The sequence below is a fragment of the Streptopelia decaocto genome, assembly GCF_964273445.1.
Source record: "Streptopelia decaocto genome assembly, chromosome: 1".
Taxonomy (NCBI): domain Eukaryota; kingdom Metazoa; phylum Chordata; class Aves; order Columbiformes; family Columbidae; genus Streptopelia; species Streptopelia decaocto.
Window position 1 is genome coordinate 175,356,820 of NC_138663.1, and position 24,093 is coordinate 175,380,912.

The following is a 24,093-nucleotide window of genomic DNA, read 5'->3' on the forward strand; positions in this document are numbered from 1 at the left end:
AACAGCTGCTTTGCCCCCTTCCTTGGATTTCTTGGACTAGATGATCTTTTGAGGTCCATTCCAAGCCCTAACATTCTGTGATTCCGTGATTCCTTCAAACTACAGAGAAGAGTCCCACCTTCCACTAAAAAAAAAAAAAAAAAGTTTACATATATACGTCTATCTGATACAGTCTGATACAGAAGCTGAAATTTGTGTGCACACGTAAACATATACACGAAGGTGAAGCCTACATTGCTATGGAGAAAAGAGGTCTGGGGACTGATCTATAGCTCTAAAGGTGAATGGCACTGACTGCCTGATGCCTACACAGTGCTTGTGAAAGAAAGGATCTGCGCCTCTCTTTCTTGGATCCATCCCTCTTGTTATTGTTCCCATCACAAAACCCTATTCTAAGTTACTTGCTAGCTCTCCTCCTATACACTTTTCCATCTCCTATATTCTATAGGTTCACTTCTGCTATCCACCTTCTTCTGTTCACTGTCCTGTGTTGTTTTTCAAATGGTTTCCCTTCACCTACCCTAATCAGAGCTGACCTACTGACTTTAAATGTCTGACATGTCCCCTTGATTCCTCTTTTGCTGATTCTACCTCATTATCTCACTTGGTATCCTAGTCCAATTTATCCTCCTGCAGTGCAGCCAAGGAGCCAGTATCCATTTTCCTTCTCCCTATACCTTCATGGTTATAATTACCTGAAATAATTCTTCAGCATCAGACTGAATTATCTCACTGTCATCCCATTTTTCCCAGATTATTTATGGCTATGTTAAACAGTACAGATCTGTCTCATAGCACTTTTTAAGTTACATTTCCCCTTTTGGAAAATTGATCATACCTCTTCTTCATTTCATAATCTTTTAACCTCTCCCGAAGAGTAGCTTCAATTTTATCTGATAGCACCTTATTTTTTTGAAAAAGCTTTCAGTTAACAATGAGGTTAAAAGTTTGTTTGAACTCCATGTACACTGTGTATACAGGATTATCTTTATTTAGATATTTGTTGATTTTCTCAACAGATTTAGAAGACGTGATACACTAAGACAAAAGAGAAGAATCAGTTTGGATTTTCTAGAGGGAAGTTAAGGCTTGGGGAAAGAAATAATACAGGTGGGAAAGGGAGTGTGAAGAGAGATTTCTTGATGAATTTTTGAAGACTACCAATGGATAATGCAAGACCTGCTGTCACAGAGATGTTGACAGGCCAGTTCCTGGGCCAGTTAGGGATGCCCAGGTAAGTGCACAGGTAGGGCTGTCCAGGTCTTGAGACAGAAGAGTCTGAAAAACTAGCTTTAATGTTGACTATTTGTTGTAGTATCCTATATTGTCCATAGAAGTAGTATAAGAGTCTGAGATGGTAAAAAGTAATGATTTTGGGTTCTTTTTGAGGCAGACCTTGTTTACTGGACTGTAGCTTTAGCTCCAGCCTCAAGCAGAAACTCAGTAATAGTTTGGGATAGAAGGAACTGGAGATCTGTTATTCATTTGTGGGATACACACATCAAAGAATAGAGAATACCTGAATGGCATATTGACAGTTTTTTCCTTGATCCTAGCCAAGAAAACATGAGACTGATAGTCTGTGAGGTTAGGCTTTTATAAGGCTGGAATGGAAGAATTAAATTTCCTAGTGAATCCATTCACAGAACTCAGAGCTAAGATGATTTACAGCACCAACAGGGACAACTAACTCTGGGACAGATCAGTCCATCTGGTGATAGTAGTTGCACTCAGGAACAGTTAGGAACCTGGTGCAAACTTTGAGGATAACCCAGATAGAAAGAGGGTAACATACATGCCTTATGCAAGGTTCTTCAGGGGATTGCAGAATTATTATATAAAGATAACAAAATTAACATATTCAGATTATGAACAGGACTGTGGCTAGGATTTGTGTCTGGACCAGGAGGGGATATCATTCATCCAGGCCATGGAATAGTCAGGAGTCTATAATAAGAGAGGTGTTCTAGCCAAAAATCTAGCTAGAATTAAGTAAAACTCAGATTAGGAATTGGGCCACTGAGAGTAAAAAAAGGTTAGGTCCTCCAAGACCAACATGGCTAGGATGAAAGAAGGTACTGGCAGAATCAATGCTATGGTTATTGATGTCCTCATCCAAGGTCGGCGGTCTAGGCGTTCAGCTGATTGAAGATGAGGGATAGAGACCAAATAACTAGGTGTTTTACTGGATTGTGCAGACCTTGAAGCTGAAAGATGCTGTCAGGGAGGGAGAATGGCTGAGATGAGTCCTGAGGCATGAAAGGCACAATAAACTCTAGTGTTAAGCCCTGGAGCCAAGATTAATTGTATACTTAAAGAAGTTTGGGGGTCTGTGGTAGTTCTTGGCAAATTTCACTGAGGTTAGAATGAACTTGAGAACAGTAGGTTGCTGAGCTGTTTCAAACCTAACATAGGTAAGTCCTGTTTTCCAGCTGACATGTACTCATAGCCAATTTATATTAATTTGTTGTTGCATTCAGCTAATGATCCAGTGATACAGAAATCGCTATGCCCATGTTCAAATTATTATGCAATTAAAATCAGCTTCTCACACCAATAACCCTGTCGAACTCTTCAAAGCAGATGGAGGGGCTGTGTGGGTTTTACAGTCTGGGAAGGTTATTTTGCAACAGAGCCACAGAGAGCCCTGCACAAGAGTACCACTCACTGGTGGCTGTCAAAGGCTGCAGGCAAGAGTCCATATCCAGCAGCACAGTTGCTGCCTTGCTTTCTCTGCTCATACTTGTTCCATAGGCAACAAAGCAAGAATACAAAAGGACTTGACTTCACAGAGCCAGGCAAAGCATACTGAACTGCCCTTCACTTCAGATCAACAGCAAAGAGAAATGATATAGACAGTTACTGACTCAGAGCCTTCTCCTAGACCAAAAGCTAATACCTTAGGCATCACTCAGCTAATTGGATCTTTCTTAAACAAGCAAACAACCAAAAAAACCTTCATACAAAAAAACCCTCACCCCTCACATCCAAAACAACAACAAAAAAGCTTCTTCAGTTCTTCTAAATTCCAACACAAGCAGAAATATCATACGGGTGAGTCACACGAACAAGAACAGCTTCCGGGACAGTTCACAGAGAATGAAGTCCTCTCAGAAACTGAACAGAGAATAAAGACCAGAAGAGCTGGAAGATAGGAGTCCTTGTCCAAACATGAGAGATTGAACTTGAGTCTCTACATGAGTGATTGCTTTATGAAACCTTTCTTTTTCTTTCCTAAATGGACAACTGAAACTTGTAAAATATTTACCCATCTATATTGTTCCTGCTGTTATCAATTTTGCTTATTTATGTTATTCAGCAATTCTAGATATTTTCCTGGATTTTTGAAGGGCCATGTACCCTATTAGATGTATATTTCAGAGGCTTCTTTACCTCCCCTCAGAACTGGAGCATACACTTCCACTTCTATGTGTAGACAAGCAATGCTGCTTAACAGGGACCATATTGGGGGTATCTAAAGTTATGCAGCAACATATAAGTAGGAAATTCAGCTTCATAGACCAGGAATTTTTCCTCATGGTATTCATTAAAAGATGTCAAAAGCAATTAAACACTTCCCGGTTCGCTATTGTCAGTAACACCTGAAGTGCTAATGTCCCAGTGCAATGAAACCACCTGGCCAGTGCACATTTCAAAAGCTTGCCTGGATTTCATTATATTAATGGGACCTTTTACCTTTCTCCACCTCAACCCATTCAAAAAGAGTACTTAGTAGTTGAAAAGAAACATAACCCACAAGTTAGAGTCCATCAACTGTCAATTTTGACAGAGCCAAAATAACTCTGTATGTTCAAAAAAAGGGTGCTTTCTCAAGCTTTATTTGTGTACAGAATTGCCTTCCTCAACCTCTCTCAGCCTTCCTCAGGATTCTACCTACCAGGCCTCCATCTGCAGCCACAAGTTGTTGCTCTCACAGACCCCAAAGATGAAGCTGTTCTTGTAGAAACACCTCCCTGGAGTTCAAATGTAGAACCTAAATTTTTCCTGCTACTCCGGGCCACATCCCCTTGCTGGCTCACCACTTCCTCCTGGTTGCTGAGGTAGGAACAAAAGCATGACCAAGTTATGGCAGGGATAGCTTCTAAACTTCTGGCTCTCCCTACCAAGGGGGTAAAGAAAATTACAGACCCTTCCTTTTCTGATGGCAAATCTTGCCCTTCCTGATGAGATGGCACCTCTGAACTTGCTTCCAACAACCATATGGGAAAAAGATTCCTCAGTTTTGGTGTGGACAAAAAGCAGATGAGAGGGTCTCAATGTGTAAATCTGCTTTTCTACAAGTAAAATGCCTTACGGTCTGGATTTTTCTGGTGGTCTGCTGCCTAGTTACACTTTCAGCTGCATTTCTATCAGTACTGCTGTCATCTCTGGGCCCAGCATCCAGTTGTAACAATTGCATTTCCTGGCCCAACATCTCTACTCAAGCAGGGCCACCTAGAGCTGATTGCCCAGGACCGTGTCCAGGCAGCTTTTGAATATCTCCAAGGATGGAGACGCCACAAGTTCCCTGGACAACCTGTGCCCATGATCAGTCACCCACACAGGAACAATGTCCGAAGGCTCATTCAAGGATATATCCAGTAAATAACCACTCACCACAGGAGGAGGTGAGGCGCTCTCAGTCCCAGGAAGTCTCCTTAGACAGCATCCCAGTCTAAAGGGAGGGTTCCAGTTCACAGACCCACTGCTCCGAGAAGACCACTCAAAGGGGGTCTTTTGCAGGGATCCTGTTTCATAGCCTGGGCAGATCGGACTGTGGTCATTACAATATGGTCCAGAAGCTTCTCAGCTTCTCTGGGTACCTCTTTTGTTGAGGACCCTGTCAATTGACTAAGGGTCCCACCCCTCCTACCCCTACAGCTGGGCGGAGGTGAAGTCACCCTGCCCCCAGAGTGGGGAGGACGTGACTGTCAGCACCACCCTGGCTGTATATGCGGGGACAGGCACATTGGGGCACAGAAGGGCATCCTTGGGCAGTAGCTGTAGCAATAAATAAGAATAAGGACTTGATCAGCAGTCAGTCTCAAATGCTTCTGAATTAATTGTATGCTCTCTGTGTTAGCTCAGGAATGGCAATATCTGTGATGGACCTGGAACAGGAATGCATGATCACACAATTCTCCTTCCAGGCATGACACTATAGCCTGCTTCTGCAGGCAACTGCCAGTGCATAAACAGAGCTGAGAAGAGCTGGTATCTTTTGATGATCCTGCTCTGGAAAGAATTTCCAAGATAATGGTTCTCTGGAACTTTCCTTTTGTTCCTGGAGGAAGAAGCCATATGCCACTCTCCTGACTCAGTCCAGGATGGGCTTTCTTTCTCTGCTGGTACTGCCCCAACTAAGCTTGCAAGTTAAGAGCCTCTTTTTGTTAGCACAGGTGCATCCATAAGAATCAGGGTAGGATTTTTTTTTTCACATATATATGGAGTTTGCACATAGCAAAAGAGATTGTGGGGTGGAGAGAAGCAGAAGAAAACAAAAAGGATGGAAGGCAAGCAGGTCCAAGCCCAGCACCAGGGACCCTGACTCCATTCACCATAGCACTAAAGGACAAGCGTAATCCTCAACTTATTCATATGAGAAAGTCAATCTGTCTCTCTCACACACATACACTCTTTCACACTATTCCTTTTTTTCCTAATGTTCTCAGAAATTTGTGCCTTTAGTCAGCCATCCTTGATGTAAGTCTCTTTAAATTGGAATTGCATCATCTCCCAGTTTGGGGGGAAGAAGGGGCCTTTGTCAGAGGAATTCCTAAGGATGTGGGTACTACCTCATGAAATTCCTTGTCCATTCATGTTCCTGTGTTTTATTTTCTGTCTGCAGTAAGCTAGGCAGGAGGGTGATCAAAACGCATCTTTACATCTCAATTCTGTGTTCTAACTGAGGAACTCTGTGTGCTGTGTTACCCAGACTAACAAGTATTGCCATATGCAGATTTTTACACTTGCTGGTTGCCTTGCTCCCAAGATAGCTGTGTTTCTGAAAAGAAGGGTTATCTGTGCTGGTGTGGGAGAGCACAGGTAAGAAAGTGAGGAGCTGAGAACCATCTCGTGGCAGTGGAGCTGCTACAGCCACTTTGCAAAGCAGAAGGCTATGCCTAGAGCTGAGAAGAATATGCTGCTAGAGGCACTAATTAAACGTCTGGAAACTCATAGCAATTAGTGATAGTCACATTAATATAATACGATCCACTTAGCAACATTTTCTCTTAGGTTTACTCGAATCCATCTGCTCAACTTGGTTCTAACTCTAAAATTTAATAAATTCTCTCCCTTCGAATGCAGACAAAAAAAGGCAAATTAAACAGAAGTTTTTCCCCACAATATAAAAGAAAATTTGAACAGAGAAACCATTTTTAGATGAAAACAAGAGAGAGAATGGGAAAAACAGTCCTTTAGTGTTGAACTTCACTCTATTTTTAGAAACCAATAAAAATAAAGATTAATAGATTCCTTGTGCAATAAAAATGGAAATAGGACAGATATATTTCCTCCTTGCAACTCATTTAACCAGAAACTTCCGCACTGTTCTGTGAGGAGTACCTTCTCTGGGAGGATAAAAAGAGAATGAATGTAGAGAAAGGGAAAGTTGTGTGAAACAGAAAACTAGCATGTTATCCAAACAGTATATAACTGAAAATAATAAGAGCAAGGAAATTTAACCATACTCTTGGAGCGAGAGCTACTGCTCTATTAGTAGAATAGACAGCAGCACTGTGCCCTTGTGGCCAGGAAGGCCAATGGCATCCTGGGGTGTATTAGAAGGGGGGTGGTTAGTAGGTCGAGACAGGTTCTCCTTCCCCTCTACTCTGCCCTGGTGAGACCACATCTGGAATATTGTGTCCAGTTCTGGGCCCCTCAGTTCCAGAAGGACAGGGAACTGCTGGAGAGAGTCCAGCACAGGGCAACAAAGATGATTAAGGGAGTGGAGCATCTCCCTTATGAGGAAAGGCTGAGGGAGCTGGGTCTCTTTAGCTTGGAGGAGACTGAGGGGTGACCTTATTAATGTTTACAAATATTATAAAGGGTGAGCGTCAGGAGGATGGAGACAGGCTCTTCTCTGTGACAGCCAATGGTAGGACAAGGGGTAGTGAGTTCAAACTGGAACACAAGAGGTTCCACTTAAATTTGAGAAGAAACTTCTTCTCAGTGAGGGTGACAGAGCACTGGAACAGGCTGTCCGGGGGGGTTGTGGAGTCTCTTTCTCTGGAGACATTCAAAACTCTCCTGGACACCTTCCTGTGTAACCTCATCTAGGTGTTCCTGCTCCGGCAGGGGGATTGGACTAGATGACCTTTTGAGGTCCCTTCCAATCCCTAACATTCTGTGATTCTGTGTGATCTTAGATATGGCATTGATAAAGCAACTAGCAATTACATTGGACTACACTTCCTTTACATCACTTCACAAATAGAAACAGTGTTTGAAAAAAAAAAAAAAAAAGACAAAAGAAAAGAAAATGTTCTATGAAAACGCATAATGACCATTCAAACTGAGACCCCAAAGCAGTATTATATATGTCAGCTGGACATAAGGACACTCCAGAACAAGTATTTATTCACCACTTTGCCACTTTATCCATTGTTGTTTGTGACTACCGTCTTGTCTTCCACAGTAAGAGGCTCAACCATACTGGGAAGTCAGTTAGCCTCCAGTGCTTCATCTTAGCTTTCAGGGTAACAACAGGCTCGGTGACAGGAACATGGGGCATGTAAAGCAGAAAATTCACAAAAATCTCTTTTAAGACCTGCCTTGTGGACATTCACCAAGACATTCTGCTCCGAATGGCCAGGGAATGTATGGCCTCCAAATGCAACTCACTGGTGAGTTCTCATGGAAAAGTCTGTACCAGCAGCAGAAGTCACTAAACAACATACTCTTCTAGTGTCTCTGGCTGGACAGTCAATGTAAACCATATCGCTAGAGCTTCTTCTACTTGGAATTTCACAGAATTCTGTTTTAAAAGTTGGAGTGATTCACTCAGTCAATATCAGGCTATGATAGATTTATTGGTGAAAATTCAAGCTCTTCTCCCAAAACTCACACACTCTACAATTAATCACCTCCATGTGGATGCTTCGAGGATCATTTCTCTGTCAGGAAGATCTAAAACACTGGCTTGCACTCTTTAATTTTCCCACCATGGGATGGGAGGCAGGAAGGAAGAACAGATGGCCCTCACGGTAGCCATGCAGTCATGCTCCATAGCCCCACAGTTCCAACTCATCTTTGCAAACAAACTGGTACATTTGCTTACTAAATGCAGCATTCTGCTTATTAGTGACAACAAAGGATACCGAATTTCCATGAAAATAAAATGTTGGAATCAAAACCAACTAAAAAAGACAGCTACTGTATTTTTAGGGACACAGTGGGTACAACGACTATGTTTAGACATACCATGAAGATAGGCTACAAGAATTTGGAAGGAGCTTTCTAACACAGCAAGAGACACAAGCCTACTCAGCTCACTGTTCGAACTGTGAACATCCCTTGTTAAAATACAGAGCAGTGCAATTTCAGTGAGCATGGACAGAAGTATAACATATTTGATTCGTTAATGTAAACAAACATAACTGAAATTGCTAATAAATCTGATTTTTTTTTCATGTTTTTGTACCTCCCATTTCAAATAAGTTTGCTCTACAAGTCAGAAGCTTTTACAAAAAGCCAATTCAGTAACATAACATCAAACGTAAAAAAGGAAATCACAGTTATCAGACATGTTCCTCTCCATAGTTATGGGTAGCGTCTGCTTGAAATTATCCCTAAAGGAACAAGTTATATTCTTAAATTTCTGCCCAATCTGAAAAGCTTTGATTTAGAACTGAAGAGATCCAGTTTGAAAGACTGCCTGGATGTTTCTCAAAGTAATTACGAGAGAAACACAAAACTCTGTCAAGAGGTGCTAAAAATTTGAGCAAACAGCATAAGCACTTTGAGGAACACACATCAGAAACACAACCTTAGATATTCTTACTGTATCACTGAAGTATTTAGATCTAGTTTTTACTGACTCCTGAAAGTCCATTAATTCCCTGTCCCTCACAGATAGGAAAGTGAAACATTTTGTGCTGAGAAGATTGAGGCAAAACCTATGTATTTGCATGAATATAAGCGCTTTCTATCCAAATAAACATAATCACCCCTTTCATTTACCCCTGAAAATATGAGCTATCCTAAACTCTCATTTTAATATGATTCAGCTGTCAAGGGCAAAGGGATTTTTCTCATTACATGCAGATTCAATGGCATTCATTATGCAGCATTAAAGTGCTCTGTAACAATGAATTTTAGGTCTGGATCCCTCAAAGGGATCCAGGATTACAATAACTTTTTCAGGTTATGAAATCTTCCGATGTAATAGGGAATGATTAAGCATAAAAAGATGGAGCTTTGCCGAAGAAGCTATCAAATAATGAAACCTTAACCATGTGAGGAAAATAATACTTGCAACCTCTAAAGTGCACCACGGTTCACTTAACTCTGCTGTTTAAGGAGTGTTAATAGGAACAGGCAAGATTCCCTTCCAGTTCCTGGGAACCACACTTTTTGGCAATAGGCAATGCATACATAGACACTATGTTTAGTCTTTTTAGCTTTTAAAAATCATTCTAGTCTTTAATACATACTGACAGAGAATGGTTATTGAGAACTAGGATGAGAAACTATTTCTCAATTTCCCACGTATCTCAGAGGGGAAAAAAAGAGAAAGGAATTCTATGTTTAGATTAAACACTTCCTACTCAAATATTTAAAAATAAACTGCCATAAAGTGCTTCTCTCCTCTTATTAACAGTTGTTTTGAATATTATTTTGTAAGTACAAGATTAGAGATAAATATTTCTGTATTTTATAAGTTTATTTAGTGAATCTGTCGGCATTCAGAATCAGTGACACCTTTTAACTGTTTTGAGCACAGCACAAACAGAAAACTGATTTCAAATGTTTTATTACAGCATGTATTTTAAAAATTACAAAGGCAAGGAGAAGCCACAAAAGGACAATGCAGTAAATTGGTTTGCGTTTTTTTTCGGAGGGGTTGTTTATTTGTTTCATCAAGTTATCTGCTTGTTACTGCATCACAGAAATGTGAGCTTTGAGCTAATCTAGCTCAACATAAAAATTTCATGAGCTTCATGTAATTCAAGTTGACCTCTCTTTAGATGAGGATTACAAAAGCCATTCAGATTTCCTTTCAGAATGAAGTGCTAGACTAATAATAATAATAATAATAATAATAATAATAATAACCAAAACAAAACAAAAACCAAAACAACAAAAAAGCATTAAAAAAAAAAAAACCACAAAAAAAAACCCCAACAAAAATAACCTGGACAGACCTAAATTTGTGCTACTTTTAACAGATTTAAGTGTGAAATTTGGAGCACGTGGAGAAATCTCTTTCCCTAGAAAACTATCATATAAACCACAGTAAATATCAGAATTACTATAACAGAGGAACACAGAAGTCAGAATTCAAAACAAGGGTATCAAACCACAGCAAAAATAACGTTAACACTGATGCTAGAACCCAAAACAATATTATTTCTGAAAGCAACAACTTTTATTCTCATAAGAAGAAGTGATGATTTCAACAATATATTTGTAGTTTTTAAATTGGTTTTGAGACAGATGCTTATTTGCAGTTCACATTTTAGTATGTTTTTACATCAGACTATACAGACTTCCAATACAGTAATTTTCCTAGGTATTCAAAACTCTGTTCTGTTTACAGAGGTTAAAACATTTCTCTAGTGCAAAAGTTAATCCTCAGTGCTAGTTAGAAGAAATGCAGTTCTGCAGGTTTTTAAAAAGAGCACTTAAACCCATTAATGCAAATCTAGATTCCTGAAAAATGAGAAAAAAACAGAAGTGGGCAAAGGCAATGTACAGAAGTAGGGTAGCAAATCAAGAATACGCAGAGTACAGGGAGATGAATGATATTTCAAGTCTGGCTGGTCTATATTTACCATTAACTGCCATAATGAAAGCAGCAGCAGTTTGTTTTCTTTCTCAATTAGAAAACTGATGAAATATTGTCAGCATTGACTCCTACTTGTTGCCATGTTAGATCCTAATTGCAATGGAAAATCATAAGAATTACCAGGCAAAAGACTTACTGATCACAATAGGCTCTGTTGACTGCAGGATTGTTTGCCTGTGTAGAAGAATTATAAAAAACACAAATAAATATATATATGTCACACTAGGTTAGCACAATCCACACTGTGAAACACAGTGTGGGTGGGACAAGACAGATAGAAAGATGGCAGCTGTTCTTAGACTGTTGTTACCACATAGCCAAAAATATGTGGGGTGAAGCACTGGCAGAATTTTGACTGGAAAAAGCTCCCATGGATTACTTTGTTTACACAGTAAGGAGGAAAAAGAGAGAGATTACGATTTTCATTCATAGTCTCCGTGTTGCAGAGTAGCACAGACCATTGTTTTTCCATAGGGCAGAAGCAGCCACACCTGCCATGTGGGGCAGGTATCTTCTAGCAGTTCCTGAAGCTGGTGAGCCAGCCCATGGCAAAACATCGCCCAACAAGCTCTCAAGAGCAGGTCTTTACGGTGCTCATATGACAGAGTACATGTACACACACAAGGGCATGAATAAAAAAAAGAAACCAAACCATTCTGCTTTGGTTATACTGGTATACTCACAGTGTTTATACTACTGTAATCTGTTTCCATAAGGGAAAGGAAATGACTCTTTAAATTATCATAAATCTTTGCTATAGGAGAATTTCTACCAGTATAGTTAGCTCAGAAAGGAAAAACTATATCCTTACATTTTTGCCAAGAAAGGCTGGAGCAGAGGATCCTTGTGGTCACTTCCAACCCAGTATTCTATGATTCTATGATCTAGTTATTACATAGAGATCACATTTCAATGTATTCTAGCCCCAGGTTTGCCTGTGCTAAGTTTTATATAATGAACGATGTTCTATAAGTTGACCTCAAGTTGTGCCAGGGAAGGTTCAGATTCGATATTAGGAAAGAATTCTTGACAGGAAGGGTTGTTAGGCATTGGAACAGGCTGTCCAGGGATGTGGTGTAGTCACCATCCCCAGAGGTGTTTAAAAGACATTTAGACGAGGTTCTTAGGGACATGGTTTAGTGCTAGAGTTAGATTAGGTTATGGTTGGACTCGATGATCCTGAGAGTCTCTTCCAACTGAAACGATTCTATGATTCTATAAATATTTCTTCTTTGAGAAGGGAAGCACTGCTAGGCTCCAAGTCATGAATTTCTCTAACAACATAAATACTAAATGACAGGCCTTAGGTGAATGAACAATGATCTTAATCAACCACGCTCAATGAACCATAGCATTATAATTTGATCTTGTTCATTACTTATTACTTGGCATTAGATAAATTGGAAGTACTTTTTGAATTTGCCAAGCACAGCTTAGGTCTCCCCTCCATAACTCCTTCAATTAATCACATATAGATGTTGACTTTTATGTCGTATTTTGGATTATCTATTTTACAGCATATCATAGCTCATAATAAATGAACTCACAGTATAAATCTCCATGCAAAGGAAAGTTTTAAATATGCTAGCAACTTTCATACTTGGTACATTTAAATAAGCAGCTGGAGGAACTGGACCAAAAAAGGTTCAATAAATGTAGACTCTTAAAATCCAGTCTTGCATAAATCCTCACATGATGCCTTAATTCTGCAGTCCACAAGCAAAGACAGAGGAAGAAACAGACTTACAGTGATGTGGTAATCTAATAGAAAATAGGATGCTCTAATCTTTCAGATTACTGTGACCAGCACAGTCTATTCCGAGTTTTATGGGATAAAAAGATATATGTTACAGCTCATGCTCCTAACTGCTAGTGATAAAACATACCCATTGAGAGCAAGTCCTGGAGGAAAATAACATTTATTTTTCATTAAATGGACTCTTCCGGATATGCCTAGCCTTGTGATTTGTACAGTACCAAGTTTCTCTGGAGACAGTTTGGAGACCATGCCAGGAGCTCCCTATTCCTCAGGTCCTGCTGCTGGGAACAGACACATTAATCCAGCTTCTCTGTTGCCAAGTCAATGCTCGTCAGACTTTGTTAAACTTGCACCCAAGGCTAGCCCTGCTCCTCACACTGTCCAAGACACTCACTTCTGTTCCACATAGGAAACGAGTAGCTAGCACAGTGATTTTACTTTGACAGCATTAGACTACTTTGTTTCTGGGTCCTACCATATAACATAATGTATTGCTGTCAGCAGATGGCCTCCCTGCCCTACTTCAAAGCATTCCGTACAGCATATTTAGGGTAAAAAAGTTGCTTCATACCAATAATATCAACAATGTAAAAAGCAACCTCTCCTTCCTCAGGCTCAGTTACTACTGTCTGATTTTGTGTGTCATGTGTGCTCAACTCTTCGCCTGTCTTTATATTCAGGAGGAAGTTTAACAACCAGTCAGGTCAACACCTTGTCAAGAAACATCAGCAGGTCAACACAAAACTCCAATATCTGTTAGCAGAGCATGGTTTTGTTCTGTTGAGCAACAGTCATTTGGCATACAAGGAGTATGAATCAAAATATTTTAGAAACATAATAGAGCAGATTCACAGTAGCAGCATTAGATCAGCCAGGCTTAGAGATTGTACAATATAACACTTTCTTTCTATCACAATTATATCCATATATTTGCTTTCTTTAAATTATTTCTAAAATAACCTACTTTTGAATCTTCCTAGTTTTTTACAAGGGCATGAGACATTCTAAGATGGAAAAAATGCATAGAAATTGTAATTAGAACATTAAATATCACATGGTATGCTGTAGTAACAGGTAGTCCCTGTCATATAGCCTCACTGCAAATCTCTCCTATTAAGTAAACATTTCACTTGTTTTCTGAAGCACAAATAATTACTGTCTGACGAGCATCCTTCTGACCTAGCAGCAGCCTTCCCATAGGGAGATCTATCAACACGAAGCCAGGTTCTTCACAGCGGTGCATGGCAGGACCCAAGACAACAAGCACACATGGAAATAGGACAGGTTCAGACTGTATGTAAGGAAAGACTTTTTTTCCTGTGATGACAGAGTCAAACATTAGATCAGGTTGCACAGAAAGGTTATGCATCTGCATCCCTGAACATTTTCATGACCTGACTGGATAAAGGCCTGAGAAACCTTATTTCATAGAATGTCCGGAGTTGGAAGGAACCCACAGGGATCATCAAGTCCAACTCCTGTCCCTGCATATGGCAACCCCACAGTTCACATCATATGTCTGAGGGTTGTTGTCCAGTCTCTTCTTGAACACTAAGGCTTGGGGCTGTGACACCTCCCTGGGGAGCCAGTTCCAGTGCTCCAGCACCCTCTGGGTGATGAACCTTTTCCTAATGTCCAACCTAAATCTCCCCTGCCATCATCTCACATCTGACTCCGTTTTGAGTATGAGGCTGGCACAGACACACACTTCCTGAGGTCCCTTCTAACAGCATTGTTCTGTAATACTATACATTCTTTTTCCCTGATCACTACAAGAAAAGCACATGAAACTACAAGTTGAAAGAACTTATCAATTTGATCAAGGCATACGCAACTGAACAGAAATTACTGCGCATAATTAGAAGCATGAAGGACTATGTGAGTCATGTAACCTCGTGCGATAGCACGCTACCACACTGCAAACCCTTATTGAACAGAATTCGCAGAATGTTCTTCTCCCATGCCCTCATTCCGCACAGTGTAGGAACTGCCCACAAATACCCCTAGAGTTACATGAGAGCTCTTCAAACTCAAGGTCAATGGTGACACAAGCACAAGTGTGTATAACTGAATAAGTTTAGGCTGTATTTAGAAGACTGTTGGCCTTCTGAGGAATTAAATTCTGGAACAACCTGGTAATACAAGTAATTAGGAATAACAGAGTGAAGTGCTTGCGAAAGCTAAGGAGCTTTATCAAAGGCCTAAGTTAATCAATGTCTAAAAAAAAATAACAAAACCCTCATATGCAAAGGACTCAAGAGATTCCTATTAGCTAAGCTGAAAAAATACTTGGATAAAAGTCTACAGCCTATGTGATGAAAGTCAAACTTGCCTTAAAAACATAATTTTAAAACATAAAGTAGCACTGATAAGCAGTCTTTGATGAAAGGATCTGAGACAACAGTACACAACAGTATTACTCCTGCCTAGTTAATCCCGAACCAGAATACTTTGCCTTGTTTTACAATAGATTTTTTGCCAGGAAAAAACAACATAACAAAGCCAAAACAAATATTGTTATTATTCTGCACTACACTAGCTTTGAATTGTAGGTGTTATGCTGCCTAGGGAAAAGTCACAAAAATGACTAACGCAATGCTTAACAGTTTACAGATTGCAGGTCAGAAGTGACCCAACTGAACAGTGTGGAACAGACAAATGCTCAGGACACACATTTTCTTGAGAGATACAGGGACCATCCCATGGGCACTTATTGCTCAAACAGAACATAATTGAACATAACAAAGAAACAGTGTGACTCATCATTCATTAATGGTTAATCTACAGTAAGAGGTGCAAAAATGAACAAAGTTTTGGTCAGATGAGGATATGAATTCAGTTACACAGACTGGCCGGGCTTCAGCATGTGACCCACAATTCTCCCACAGGAGGCTAGACGGCCTGCTCTTCCTAGAACAGTGGTCTCCATTAGTATCAAGGAAACAACAATATCTGAAAGGAGGTTGTATCATGGACGGTGTTGGTCTCTTCTCCCAAGTAGCAAGCGACAGGACAAGAAGTGGCCTCGAGTTGTGCCAGGGAAGGTTCAGATTGGATTATTAGGAAAAAATTCTTCACAGAAAGGGTTGTGAAGCACTGGAACAGGCTGCTCAGGGAACTGGTGGAGCTACCATTCCTGGTGGTCTTTAAAAGGTGTTTAGACAAGGTTCATAGGGAAATGGTTTAGTGCTAGAGTTTATGGTTGGACTCGATGATCTTAAGGGTCTCTTCCAACTGAAATGATTCTATGATTCTATGATAATTTCTAATCACCAATTAAAAGAGAAAACAAATAATCTAGTGACTGAATACTTTTATTTGCCTTCTAGGAAATAAGAGCACCTCGCCGACACCTAAGGTAAACAGTAGTTAAAGGCCTTCTTAACATCCACATAATCACATTATTGCAAAACAGAAAAGTCAAACAAGTGGTGCTGATATGGATGACACATTCAAAGGATCTTAAATTTAAGATTCTTTCTGTAAATTCTGTGAATTCTACCCACAAGAGGCTGCATTTCAGGATGCTAAGCACTTTGCAGATGGCATATCTTATTTGGCAAAACTAAGTTACTATATCATCATTTAACCAGCTGTTTTTCCACCCGTCTTGTGCAAGTATGCGCAACTGCAGCTTGTAACATGTTAAAAATACAGTGTTCATCCCTAACAACTACTTAACCAGTGTCCCAGTTCCTTCCGTATTTTGAGTACAGCCTCTCACATTAATTAGGAGGAACTTGTAAACCTCTTTATTAACTTTCATCTGAGACACCCAGCTCTTGTCTGGCTTCTTGCAAAGTGCTGTGAGGAAGCTGGAGTGCCAGAGGCAACCGAAGCCAAGTTCTTCATGGGGTATAAGGGCTGAATGAAGGGCTGGGGTAAGGTTGTTCTCAAATATAACTATTCTAGATCAGAACTATTCAGATTGTCAATATTTTAGAAAAAAATGCCAGATGCCACAGAGCACAAAGATTCTTAGATTATGTGCGTGGCACGTTTTCACCTTTCAAAACTCTTACAACTTTTTGTTTCTTTCTGAAGATGGAAATTAAAACAAGAAGATGATGTCTACTACATCACATGTTCAGTGTTTTATTTACAGCTATAAGAATTCATTCTTTATTTTTCCTTTTGAAAAAAAGAATTCAAAGTTAAAGCAAACAAGTAAAAAGGACCAAAACAGGCTGAATTCTGCTGTCATTTCCATAGCTGCAGCACACTGAAACTTAGCTATAGCTCCTATTCCTGATTAATGTCAGCATGACACATCTGAACTTTGCCATGTACAATGCTGAATCTCAAGTTTTGATATACATTTTAACCCAACCAATTGGAGTAAAAACACACACTTAGTACTTGGTCATCATGATTACATGTTATTGGGAGCATTTGATCCTAATATATTCAGAGACTGATATGGCAAAGGAAGTAAAATGCCAGAGTAGATCATCTGTCTTATCTCATCAGTTAAACTCAGATGAAATATTTTTTAAATCAGCAAGTGGGAGCAGGGGAGGAAAATAGAAAACTTTTACATTAAAAAAAACAGTTCAATTTTGAAGAAAGCTATTTTATCCATTCAAATAGCACATGGAACGCTGTATATGTTATTCTAGTCCCCCAGTATGAAAAAAAAACAAACAAACACTGTTTCACTTGTGGCATGTCAAAATGATAGAGCATCCCTTATTTATCCTGCTCTTTGCTTTTATTACTGTTGTAAACCAACCAAGTGCCTTTGTTAAATAGCTACAGAAAAATAATCACCACAAAATAGATGGTTAATTAAGACTTGAATGTGTGCACCATCTTGTAAGATTACATTGGTTTAGCAGAGGCATAGCCATTTATCTAATGACTTACAAAATATACTTAAGAATATTTTGACTGCAAAACAAATATAAAATATTATTTATATTCTTTAACTTTCATGGTTTAGATAGGTATGGAATAAAATCAAAGCATTCAAGATCCCATGAAATACTAAACTGCCTGATAATGACATGAATATTTTCTGCACAATACTTAACTCTGCATCCATTTTAACACAGAAATAGTCAAGTTGCATGAGATATTACAAGGCACTGTAATATCATTGCAAACATTCTCTTTAGAAGCAGCTGCAGAATTTTTTTACATCATCTATAGTGCGCTGTTGCTATTCTACATCTAATCATTTGCTGTCCCACAGTTCCTATTTATTTGAATATATGTAAGATTTATTTTTAATATATACTAGATTCTGGTTTCATTCATATGACTATAATTTCCAGAATATAATTATGTCCATCAACAGTCCACACGTTTGTATGGAAACTGACTTTTTACGGTTTCTCAATCTTGTGGGAAAATTAAATATTGACGTAATTTCTTTCTTTACTTTTTAAATTATTTGGAATCATTCTCAAAACCCCAAAACAAAATTGTAGTTTATAGCCAGAAGAGGCCAACATAAGCAATTGATATGAAATTAATAGCAGGACAAAAAAAGTAATTATGAGTCTCTATCATTGATTTGACGGATACCACCAATACACGAAGCTTTTCGTAATTTGCCATTCTTGATGCTTATACAGTTCTCAAGAAAATTGTAAGATTTCACCGGAGTAAAAAGTAATGTGATGAAAGGACAGTCAAACTGGGATTCTCCTTCAAGAAAGCATCTATAGACATTCGTCCCAAACAATATGTTCCTGTGTATGCACAAAAGCAATAGATATTTCACCGTATGAAGTCCCGTCTAACCATAATGCTAGAAAGGGACTGTTTACCCTACACTGCTGGATTCTTTCAGCTATGTGGGTAACACTAGACCAACCTTCATTAGTCAGTTTGGCCATCTGAGAGTTCTCTTGAAAATGTCTCTTCAGATTTACTTCAAGCTAAATCGTTATCTTCCATTAAGCTTTTACTCATTCTGCATCTAATACAAAGTGCATCTCAGGGGTAATGTTTGTCCTTCCTGCGATATCAACCTTTTGCCACCCAGCGGAAATATGTGTTGTTGTTGTTAATGCTGCCTTACAAAGCCACACGCCCAACAAGTTTCATCTGTATAAGGCCCAAGTCATTACAGAGAGATTCTGCAGTGATAATTCCAGACGTGTTTCTTGGAAGAGTGACTTTGCAAGTGATCCCCAAAATCCTTTGTGTAGGTGCTGCCAAAGACTTAATAAGTACCTGTTAGCGACAAAAGAAAAAGCTATATTAATATGTATATTAAATACACATGAATTATCTACCAGAAGATGTTAGTCCAAGGAAGAACTTTAAATTACAACATGACTTCAGTCAGATTTTGTTACAAAACTCTAAAAACATGTAAGATAAAACTAGAACATTTCCACTGTTCATAATGATTCAGTATCTCAACAATATGAAGGAGGAAAAAAAGTAAAATAAAATTTTATTCAATTATACGCCAACTTGGCATATAACTTTTAGAATAGTTTTAACCAGAAATTCTAACTTTAAAAAATTTCCTTTAGGTGAAAATGTTATATACATGTCCATGGCAAGGAAAACATCTCATTTGAATAGTATTTCTAAATTTCAAGACAGAAATTCTCACAAGCTATTTCTATAACCCTAGTAAAGCAGGGCAGTGGACTGTGGACCTACTGGTTCAGAGATCAAAAGGCACAGATTGGCTCATGTCCAGCTTGCAAAGGTGTCCTGGTTTTGTTTAAAACAAGACCAATTCTCTTTTAGTGCATTTCCTTTTCAGCTAAGTTCCTCTAAGTAACCGCATGTTTCTGAAATTGGCTGCATGTTTTTTGGACACTGTTTGCTTCAGAGCTGATAACGGTAGGAAGGGTATGCAGGAAAGGCCCAGGCTTATCCTTATTGCTGTGGCAGTCAAGGTCGCTGATAAATTTTGTATGTCCCATAAGTGACAGGGGCATACAAAATGGGTGACCAAAACTGATCAACTACGTATTCCATGCCATCCATGTCATACACCCTAAAAAAGCAGGAGATCACAAGGGTCTCACTCTCTTCGTCCATGGCCAGAATCTAAACAGGATCCTGCCTGTTCTGCCTGCGATCCTAGACCTGGTTCCTAGGCCTGGTCTGTGCATCCCCAAATCCAGTTCCTGTCTGCTGTGGAGTCCAGCCCAGGACTTCTGGGTGCCTGCCCTGCAGCCACTGGAGTGACAGCAGCTATACCAGGAAATTCAATATTGATTTTGTATATTTTGCAGGATTTTTCTCTCTTATTATTAGCATTATTAGTAAAGAATTTTTAACTTTCCAACTTGTAAGTCTCTCTCCCTTTTCCTCCTATGAGAGTGTCTACCAGTTTATTGTTGTCCTGTAATAAACAGTGACAAAAGAGCAAAGTTCCTTTGTCACAGGTTTGTCTTAGAAACAGCTAGTCAAGAACACTCCGAAAATCAGAAACAAGCTAGTAAATAAATAGTGTGGATGATTAGGATCCAGTGCTCCTTATTGGCCTTTTTCATTTTACTACACAGATGGAGCTCCACAAAGTTTAGGAGTTTACATTTGCTGTTGCTTTTGACAAAGTTAACCTTTATATCAGTTTTGAAGACCCACCTAGTCATGATAACTTCTTCTGAACATAAAAGCTCAGTAAATTAATGTTGTTCATGTGTATATAAGCTTTACTACATTGTGACTAGTGGTTTTGATGGATTATGCAAATAAAAAAAGATTATATATACATACCTAGTTTGTCATAATGTTGTTTCCAGATATAGGAATCAAAGAGCATAAATATCTCAATTCTTGCTTTTCAGAACAGATTGGTGGAAATAGTTTTTATCTACTCAGTCACTGGTTCTTCAGATCTTTAACACGCAGAGCTTTCAAAATAACTTATTTCAGTCAAAACAAAACAGAAAAGAATCACAGAACACATAAAGACGACAATGTCTTTTCAAGAAGACTCTCCAGCTGTTTGCTAACTCTGGCTTTCCAGTTCCTCAGCACCAGGATGTGGTCTTTACTGTTTTACAAACAAAACCAAAATTCTCAAACATATTTCATTTGCCTATAGACAGCTGCACACACATGTGATAACTTCAGAATGCCACAACTGCTACAGAGGAACACTGCATTCTATTTTTATAATCTTCAAATTTTCACAAGTAGGTTTTATTTTTTACCGTTCACTAAATAAGACTGTGGTTTTCTGAATTCTATGATTTGGTTCACAGCAAGGATGAAAGCTCAAAAGAACACAGAAGTTATTTTAATTTCAGAAAATGCTTTGGTACACTGATTTTAGGGCTTTCATTTAATGCACAGTCTATGTGTAAAGAAAAATCAAAACTACTTTTTAAAACGATGCTACAGCTGCATAGCTTTATGAAGCAGAACAGCTATCAGTGGTCTTAGCAATAATTCTGGAAGTAAAGCATCCAACATCCAATGTATTAAGATCTACAATTTATTTATTTGCTGGTACAATTTAGGAGAACTGACCAGAATGACTCATAGTGTTTGTAAAGTGGTTTCTAACTTAAATTTCACAGACCTCATAAAATCTGCTGCGTGCCAGTTGGTAGTGAAGAACTTCAACATTATACAGCTCAAGTTTTAAGATTCCAAATTTCTTTGGAATTATTAGTGAGTTGCATTATAATTCTCAAGGAGTTGCGGAGGATCCATTAAGGCAGAAAAACATTTTGTTCCTTACTAATCTGAAAATATTTATGCGCTTGCTAAGATATGACTACATTCGGACAGTAATCCACATTATGTACTACAAATACATTCAATTACATCATCAATATAAAACTCATTTTCATCCAAATAAACAGATTCTGTCCAGAGTTTTGTATGAGCACTCAGAGAGAAATTCAGTAGAACTAAGTGTACAATTTATACCATCAAAACGTATCTTGAGTAAAATTCTGTCTTTAAAGAATTACCTCAAAAAGTATGTGCTATTTCAATCAGAATAAAGCTTAGAAGGGATTTGCATGGTACATAGATCTTGAGTGCTTCTCAGCTAAAGAAATAGTGAAATTTCAACTATTTGTCATAATCACATAAGATTCGAAGATACAGCTTAGAATTAAAAGTAGTTTGATACAAGATTCTTTCAAGTGCCAATGATAATTGAAAAATTCTAATAGTACGAAGCAATAAAGCAGAGTTTCAAGCTACAAGAAAGTTAGAACCTACTATTCAACAGCTTGCACATCTGTGCATGTATACACATATTTACGTTTAAAATACTCATATGCACCTTTCGATATTTTTTGTTTAAACTACTTTCCTGTACCTTCTAGAAATGTTTCTATTTTTGTAATATAAATATTCCTAAAAAGAAAATATTTACCTAAAATATTTAGAAAATGCCTATTGTAACTGATGATTTTTTTTTCCCCTTCAATCTTTTAGTCACAGATCATGGAAAACAGAACAAGCAAACCTGTCATTTGGCCTTCAGCAACTTTGGAAAATAGACAACACAGTCAAAACCTATTCAGAATGTCACTGTACAATAATTACCTGAAAATTTTTAACATCTTTTACTATTGCTAGCCTGAAATCTAAATTAAAGGCCAAATCCTGTCTGCTTCTGAGAAAATATCTTTTACTTTTACTTTACTAGAAACAACATTAGAACCAAAATCAATTCAAAATTAATAAAAATCATGATACATCAGTATTATGTTGACTAACAATGAAGGCTCAGTAAAAAGAATACAAGGCAAAGAATAGAATAGTGCACTGTGGTTTTATTGATGGCAGCAATGACAATTTGCCTCTTTCATATGTAAAAAGTATTCAGCTTCGTATAATTAAGAACTTTAAAAAAGTCTATTGTGGTGTCATGTCTACATTCCTTCTGCTCACATGAGCTTTCTCTGTTCCATTCTGTCGCTTGGGAAAAGCCAGAATTTCTTCTAGAAAGAATTTCTTCAGCAAGTTGGAGCTGCCAGTGAATTTTCTTCCACCCCAAGAAAGTTTCTAAATGAAAAAAAGAAAAAAAATAGATAAAAATAAAAACAAGTCTCTGCTCTTTGTGCAACATACACTTTACCGTTATTTCATTTTCTTCTTTCAAAAGAGCAGATATCTTCTTTTCAGTACTTACAGAGATATAAGTCTTGTAAAGAATAAATCAGAAGGTTGCACTTACAATGCAATAAATATGATTGGTATAATACAAGGAAATAACACTTTCTGGCAGTAACTTCTCACAAAAATACAGTTTCTCCATTGGTAAGGACTTCAATACAGATTTTATAGCCAGTTTGACAAGGTGCAGATTAATTCTGCCACAGAGCAAAGGAATACCCAAGAAACAGATAATGACCAAGCACTCATAGGTTTATACTCACAGGATTTTTCAAGCTCTCCCAAAAGCTATGATCCTTCAAAACATTCATTTCTGATTACTTTTTCCCCTTCTTTTTCATACTGTCATGACATGCTATACAGGAAGTGTAAGCTCAGGATGTATTTTTATTATTGACAGATTCTAATTCTTGTATCTTGATTCTCTAGGAGGAACACCTTATTTTAGAGACCCGTTAAAGCTAGTATTTGACTCACACACCCTAAACAACTTAAGAGTGGGTTCAAGGACTCTCAATAGAATGCTCTGAAAAAACTCTGAATTAGTGTTCTCTACTTCACACTGCGGGATATTAATAAATGACCATTTCTAGTACCACAGTGAGGTACTGACTACCCCATACTTCTGTTACTTCACCTTAACATGACTATTTTATTGCTCTGTCTTCATAATAATCACCAGGGCAAGACTTTCTGCAAGGCTGCAGTAATTGTTCCTAATGCTCAAAGCATGTAACAGTGTGGCTCTTCAGAAGGATCACAGAATCATAGAATCATATAATGGTTTGGATTGGAAGAGACATTTAAAGATGATCTAGTCCAACACCCCTGCAATATTAAAATTCTTCAGAATTTACCAGTTTATAATATAAAATAATCACCAACAAGGTCTCTTCGCAGGAAAAAAAAAAGTTACTAATACAGAGGTACTCCCTCTCAAGTAGTAAAGGTTCAAATCATCAAAGATCAGGTGAAGAGGTAAAGCATCCTTCAGTGGAAAGTTGTGGTAAAATTATCTCACTGTATCCTTTAAAATCTCCTCTGATAAAACATATTTTCTTCTACCAGGATATCAAACACTTGAAATAAGAACAATATGCCACGCTCTCAAAAGCTCTAAGAAATAAAAAGCAGGAAAAAATGCATAGAAATCCATTTCTAGAAACCGACATTCAATATTCCTGAACTTTTACATGTCAAGATATTAAAATAACACTGCTGCAGAAGTCTGGGTAAACTGAAAGTGATTTAGAAAAGGACT

General features: G+C 38.3%; 1 protein-coding gene across 3 annotated transcripts in view; it reads right to left on the bottom strand.

Moving 5' to 3' along the window:
* Positions 1-22,469: 22,469 nt before the first annotated feature.
* The window catches only part of TDRD3 (tudor domain containing 3), a 98,942-nt gene continuing 97,318 nt past the window's right edge, over positions 22,470-24,093 (bottom strand). For all 3 annotated transcript variants that reach the window (XM_082042974.1, XM_082042975.1, XM_082042976.1), the window contains exon 14: positions 22,470-22,721. The gene's annotated coding sequence lies outside the window, so the exon portion shown is untranslated. The remainder of the gene's footprint in view (positions 22,722-24,093) is intronic.